At 45.5% G+C, this 7,500-nt stretch overlaps 1 protein-coding gene and 1 pseudogene across 1 annotated transcript in view; one reads left to right on the forward strand and one right to left on the reverse strand.

Moving 5' to 3' along the window:
• The window catches only part of LOC147016037 (neogenin-like), a 557,153-nt gene that overhangs the window by 105,023 nt on the left and 444,630 nt on the right, over positions 1-7,500 (reverse strand). The gene's annotated exons all lie outside the window — the stretch shown is intronic.
• LOC147016038 (uncharacterized) lies at positions 2,264-3,712 on the forward strand (annotated as a pseudogene).

Raw genomic sequence — 7,500 nt, forward strand, 5'->3', positions numbered from 1 at the left:
TGAAGATGATGATGAGAGTACGATCAAAACACCAAATGTGTCCACCCACCCAACCCCTTTTTGGTGTGATCGACTTAGTGCATATACAAAAATAACAATAGTTAAACCTTACCCCTCCCAAACCCATTCTCCATATTTTCAATTTCCCTTCCCTCCTTTTACTCCCATCTCCCAACAATATTTCTCTTCACTCCTTCTACTCCCATCTCCTCCCAACAATACTTCCCTTCACTCCTGTATCAGTTCTCTTCTTTTCAATGCAAGCCTCTGACCTACCCTCAATCCCCCATTAATAGTTAGGTCATGAACCCCAATTCCATGACCATTCTCTGGCTAGTAAGGCTTGACGATTGATTTGACTTCTATTGACCTTTTATAAAAAAAAATTAGCCCCCATGTCCCTCCCAAAAATCCCAGCATTTTTTGCCATTGGCCCAAATCCAAGTTGGCTGGCGGCGCTATCTTGAAAAATTAAGTTTTGAACCAGAGCACCAAGAATCATGTACAAAGACACTTTTTCGGGTAAGTCGACCACGAGGATTCAGAATCTGACATTAGTTTGATGTTACAACATCATTTTGACCAAGAAATCCAAGATGGCCGCCATCTGGTAGAGTGAAATCGTAACCTTTGAATGGGAGCACCAAGGATCATGAATTAACATATTATTTCTGCTAAATCTATAATGGTCATGGAATTGAGGTTCTTGATCTAACTATGAGAAGGCATCTGAGATGCAGGTTGTAACGCCGTATGGGACCATCAAAGGTGGGGAGCCTCCCATCCGCCCTAAGCCCACTACGTTCTCATCAAGTACGGAGCATTATTCATGCCATTGCTCGTGCGGACGTGAATGGTGACCACCCTGATGCAGCTAAGCAGACTATCCCTTCCTACAACGGGTTTCATGTTGACTTGAATGCGGAGCAGGGGAAGAGCAAGGCTTATTTTCATACGTCTAACAATCAACCGCCCAACAAGTCAGTTGTGAATGACATCACGGACAAGCCGTCTACCATCATAGCCACGAAGCACATGCCCTTCACCTTCTTAGTGGGAGATCATCCCATATATGTCCTCATCACCCTGCTCAAGGCTGAGAACCCAAACAAATACCGTGACATTGTGCCCTTTCTCGGTCCCTTCCATACACAGTGTGTGATGATGAGCGCTATCTTCAAGCATTACAAGGGGAGTGAGCTAGGAGATGTACTCGTGGCAGGAGGAGTTATTGCCGAGGACTCCGACGATTGTGTGCTGAAAGGCAAGCATCACAAGAGAGGGCTGCATTGCTTGAGGCTCATGTATGAGGCACTCATGAGTCAGCTGGTGCATGAGAGGCTTATACCCCACCTGGCTGATGACACGAGGGAGAACCTCGAGATTCTGAGAGATACGAGTCTCTCCCAAGAATCCCACGCTGCTGCTCATGCAGCACTAGAGGAGGATGCTGACCTAATCAACCTCATCACCAACTTATTCACCCATGTGGAGGCCAGTGACATGGCAGACGGCTGGAGGGACTTCCTGTCCATGATGGACGCGTTCATGCAGAATGTGCACACAGTCCATATCTGTAACTGCGACAAGTACGTTACCTCTCTCTGCGCACCATGCTGCCATGGATGGTAGCATATGACAATAGGTACGGGAGGTGGCTATCTGACTTCTGGGCGATGCTGACAGCTCTCCCTGCTGATCAGGTCACCTTCCTTCATACTGACTTTGCTCAGTCCATCACAGGCAACCCCTACTCCAACATGGCCTGGGACATGTAGATTGAATACACCATAAACAAGGGCAGCAAAATGAAGTCTGGCTGGCTCTCCATCCTCCAGAATGAGAAGCAACTGCTGGTGCACTCGAGAAATGTGAACAATGTGGCTCGGATCCAGGCAGCTCATAATGCCCTGGCTAACCAGAAAAAAGGCAAGAGGAAGCACATGGAATGCGGTCCAAAACAAATGCGAGAAGATGAGCAGTGCGTGCTGGACCTGGTCGCATGCGTGCATGAGTTTGACTCCTTTCTGTTTGACCCATCCTCACCCACCCTCCGTACCCACCTGCCTCTGATGAGCTCGTTGCGGACTTCAACTCAGCCCGTGCTGTGGGGGAGGAAAAGTTGACCAGCTTCTTGCAAGAGCGGGTGTTCAGTAAGAATACATCCCTCCATGCAGATGTCCCGCTGAGCAAATGCTTGACGTTTGCCAAGATGCCAGACACGGAGAAGCCCGGAGAGAAACTCAGAGCGAGAGCTGCTGAAATGGAGCGGAGTGCTCTCAAGGCAGTGATCGACCTGGTTGAGGTCTGTTAACTTGTTGACCTCACCGAGTTGCTGGAACATTGTGTTGTCAAGGAGTGTTTGGCCCGATTCAACTCCAACGGCACATACAGGAAAACACAGAAGAGCAAGCTCATCCAGAGTCTCTTGCTACAACCTGTAAATCTGCAGGAACCCTACACCACTCTCATCGACATGGGCATGATCTGGAGGATGGCAACTCCATCAGCAGAAGATCGACAGACACAACATGGCACCTAATACAAGTGGTCAGACTATGTCCACAAGGTGTTATCCATCATCTTTACCCGCCATGGTGATGCTGAACGTATCATCTGTGTGAACGGCCCGAATGACGCACCATACTCAACTAAAGATAACGAGCGAGACATTTGGGTGCAGGGTAAGGCACATTAAATTGATGCCTACATCAATGCCTACATGAAATTGAGCGACCTCTTCCCTTCTGCCCAAGTGTAGTGTTCAAAACGCTGCTGAGTAGCGGCAGGAACAAGGGGCGGCTGCAAAAAGTGATATGCGCCTACTTGACAGACCTTGCAGAGAGTGTTGATGCAGAGATTGTCTACTCTGTTGGCTCCCACTGCGCCAACTTATCAACCCAGCAACCAATGGAGAAATACAGCTTTGACCAGTCTGAGGCTGACACTGTCCTCTTTTCCGCTTATGCAGTTCTGCGCGAGTCAGGCTACACTGGCTCTATTGTCATTGATACCGTTGAAACCGATGCCTATGTCGCGGCAGCGGTCATCTCGCAGCAGCTGCCCGGAATGCCCTGTATCAAGAGGAGGCAGGAGACTGTCTTATGCCGTGACCTGGTGACTGACGAGATGGCAGACTGTATGGTATAGCTGCACTGTATGACAGGCTGTGATGCCAACTCAAGCTTCTACAGCAAGGGTAAGAAGTCGGTGTATGACCGGGTGGCGAAAAGCCCTATGGCCCGACGGCAGCTCTCGCGGTGCGGAGATAGCATTGACCTTGAGGAAGAGGTGCTAGAGGAGCGCTTTCCAGTTCACACGACATGTCATCGATGGCGACAAAAAGAGTAGCACCATGGCTGAGGCCCGTGCAGCGAAGTGGAAGACACTGAAGAGCAAATCATTCATCCGTCTCCCTCCAGATGCAGATAGCCTATGCCAACACTGCCTCCGTGCAAACTAATTGGCATGTCTTGTGCGCCACCCCTCCAAGAAGGACCACCCCTCGCCAGTCGAACATGGCTGGGAGCTGGTGTGTGGTCACTGTCGCCCTGTCCGCCATACGTGACCTGCTCTCACAATGCATCTACCTGCACCAGGGCCAGCTGAAGAGAGCGAGGAAGATGATAGCAAGGAGGGGGATGAGGAGGGAGATGATGATGCCCAGAGGAGGAGGGGAGATTCATTGGAATCTGATGATTCAGTCTCGTGAGGTAGAATGTTCATATCTCTTAAGGTCATATTGATTCATCCGTTACAATGTCATAACAATGTGAAGTATAACAAGAAAGCACAATTGGTGACTTCTAAATATGTTTATTTTAAATGTTTTTTTTTTTCTAAAATATGTTTCATTTGTGTTGTGGTGTCATTTGTCTCCAGACAATGGGCAAAAAGTACCATTTTCAGGGTAAAATGATTTTGTATTAACATGTTTTAAGTAGTTTCATTTGCAAGCTGTTCAAGTTACAGCTATTAAAAAGAGCTTATTTTGAAGTGTAATGAGTTTACTTGTCCTGCATTCATCAATTTTATATATATGTATAATTCATCAGTTTACTTCACTGCAAGAGATCCTTATGGAGGTAGTTGCTTTAAGTACAAAAGTTAAGTTTTCGCTCTACCGGATGGTGGCCATCTTGGATTTCTGGGTCAAAATGATGTTGTAACGTCAAACTAATGTCAGATTCGGAATCCTCGTGGTCGACTTTCCAGAAAAAGTGTCTTTGTACATAATTCTAGTTGCTCTGGTTCAAAACTTAATTTTTCAAGATGGCGCCGCCAGCCATCTTGGATTTGGGCCTCTGGCAAAAAATTCCGGGATTTTTGGGAGGGACATGGGGGCTACATTTTTTTTTAAAAGGTCAATAGAAGTCAAATCAATCGTCAAACCTTACTCACCAGAGAATGGTCACGGAATTGAGGTTCTTGACCGAACTATAATAATTAATCAAGCCCATTTTATTGTACGATTGCACAAGCTTAACAATCACTAACGTATGATCAAAGCAGTGAAAGAAAGGAAATCTACATTGCTTACTCCAAGCCTGGTGTTGGCTTAGTGGTTAAGGTGGCTGGCTTGGACCTTAGGGTCCTGAGTTTGAGCCCCTGTTAACTGTTGAATTAAAACCAGGTGGGGTTGACTCAGCCTGTCACCCTTCTGAGGTCGGTGAAATGAGAGTCAGTGTATTGGGGTAATAACCATTTGGGGTAACCTGGGTCGGAGTGGTGACCATCTGAGACTGTACTCCTTGCCAATGAAACTGTGTCAGTTAAGAGATACACAATATGGCCAGTCAGCATTGGTTGTGGTATTTGTGGGTAAGCATTAGTAAATGTCTCTGATTGAATGATTAAAATTGATGGTAACATGTTTTAAGTTTGTTGAAGGATGAATCGCTAAATTATATTAAAAACTGCTTCATACAATGAGCTAATTTTGATTGTGGATGGTAGTATTGTAAACTGTAAACTGTCTGGTGAGATTTGTGAAAATGTTGGAATGTTCTGAGATGAAACTTCCAGTATAGATGAGAACCGCATTTGCTGGAAGGCCCATGATTGTTCTGTGTTAATATATAAACCCACGAGAGGGAAGTGTAAAGAGACGGGTGACATGTGACAAAACATGCATATTGATCATCCCCGTGCTTGATTTAACTCTGATTAGTGAACGAGGTGTCAATGCCCAGAGTGGTTATTAATGCATGGAGCCGATTATAATCAGGTTGATTAAAACTCATTGAGATTGTGTATCGGGAAATAATTCATTTGAGCTCTTCAATCATTCTGAACGGGCCAGCGTACGAGAGAGAACAACGTGACGTGAGTCTATCATTGGATAGCCCCGGTGGATGCCGCAAGAAAATTGAGTGAGAACGACGTGATAGGACTCAATCGTTCAACAGTAATGGAGGATGAGGTGAACACGCGTGAGTTGAGCCAGCAGGACATGGACACTGGGCAGAAACAACTCAATGCAGGAATCAGAGATGGACATTGTATGCAATGGTGAACTTCCTCATTTGACTTTGTATCTGTTCATTTGAAATACAAATTTGAAAAAAGTTACGCTGTTGATGTGGTAACTGTAACGTAACTCAGAAGTCACAGACCCCAACTGCCAAAGATCGATTTTATTGGTAGCTGACCTGAATGATCATTCATACTCATGAAGATCAAACCTTGGATTGCAGTCTTTTTCTTTTTTATATCTATAGATACCTTGGCTAGGCTCCTATGAGAGCTAACACACAACGCACAGCAAGGGGGAATGAGACAAGAGGGGCGGGAGTGGGAAGGACAAAATTGTGGCGAACAGAGACATGAGGAGATAGATCTGTGGAAGGCAGAGGGATGGGACGGGGAACATGGGGAACAGAAGATGGACATTAATTACAGGGACTTTCAGGAAGTAAAGCAGGGAATTTGAAGGAGGTGGGTTTGGGGTGGATTAAAAAATATTGAGAAAGAAAAAGTAGAAAAGATTGAGGATTTGGGGGGGGGGACGATAAGAGGTGGTGGTGAACAACTGTTTTGAAGACCTGGAGGGAAGAATGGGATTTAACAGAGTGAGGGAGTTTATTCCAAAGGTGGGGAAAAAGAGGAATGAAAGAGTGAAGATGAGCAGTGATTCGTGATTTTGGTAGTTTTACCAGAAGGGTGTTGTTGGCAGACCTTGAGCACCCTGCGGAAATATGGTGGGGACGACAAATCACAGACACAGCAGGGGGGCGAGGCCGGAGAGGAGACGGTAGAAGACAGAAAGACCACTGACCTGTCTGCGGTGATTGAGTGAGAGGCCCAAAGACTCAGCCTCAGCGCGGGAGATGCCAATGATCCGAAATGCCTTAGTTTCCTCAGTGTGAAGCCAGGAAAGGTGGGAGGCAGGAGCACCAGCCCGGAGGGGAGAACAGTACTCCATCAGGCTGCGGACAAATACTTTGTATGTGGTCAGGAGCTATCGTTGGGGCTGTAAGGTTCTTACCTCCACCACCGAAGATGAAGCTGCTTAAGTTTTCACCCCACTCTGTCCGTTTGTTTGTGTGCAGGATATCTGAAAAAGTTTTGGACGGCTTGGGATAAAATTTTGTGGACAGGTTGGGTGTATGACAAGGAAGAAGTGATTCGATTTTGGTGAAGATCTGGATCGGGATCCAGATCCGAGAACTTTTTGAGTGATTCTTTCCCATTGTGTGATAGAGCTAAAAATTATAAACCGGTATAACAGAGTATCTCAAAAAAGTTCTGCACATGTGCATACAAAACTTGGCGGAGAGGTTGGGTGTTTGATGAAGACGCATCGATACAATTTCGGTGAAGATTCGAATCTGGATCTGGATACGAGAATGTTTTTCATTTCCAAAGTGATTCTTCAACATTGAGAGTTGGGGCCAAAAACCATATACAGTATAGCATGATACTTCAAACAGTTGTGGATGAGTTATTACAAAACTTGGTGGATGAGTTGGGTAGGTGACAAGAACAAGCCGATTCGATTTTGGTTCAGGTCCGGATGCTGATCCGGCCAATCAGTGGGATACAAAACGTAAACTGTTCAGCATTGCAGAGGTATGCTCTCTACCGAGTGACATTCTAGTTCTCACTGGAAACATTTTCTTTAAGAAATGCTGCTCATTGTACAAGAGCCACAGACAAACAACAACAACAACAACAACAACAACAACAACAACAACAACAACAACAACAACAAGCTTCACAGTCTCCCCATGATCAGCACAGCACCAAAGCTTCAGAATATCAAAACATAAATCAGCCAGGACTGCAGTTTAGAATAAATTATAGCTCATAGTTTGTACTAGGAAAATGATTTTGAGAAGTTGTGATGCAGATACATAAAGCGAGTTGTAATTATAATGACTTGCGAAATGTTTTTCTCAGCCGGTTGTTGCTGATCTGTTTTCACTTGGGGCTTCCAATGTCAAAACATATACTTGTGAAAGTTCAAGAAAGCGAGAACAAAAGAGAAATTCTCTGTCT

This window comes from Eptatretus burgeri, chromosome 12 (assembly GCF_056783735.1).
Source record: "Eptatretus burgeri isolate ZD-2024b chromosome 12, Ebu_testis_v1, whole genome shotgun sequence".
In the NCBI taxonomy this organism is placed as follows: domain Eukaryota; kingdom Metazoa; phylum Chordata; class Myxini; order Myxiniformes; family Myxinidae; genus Eptatretus; species Eptatretus burgeri.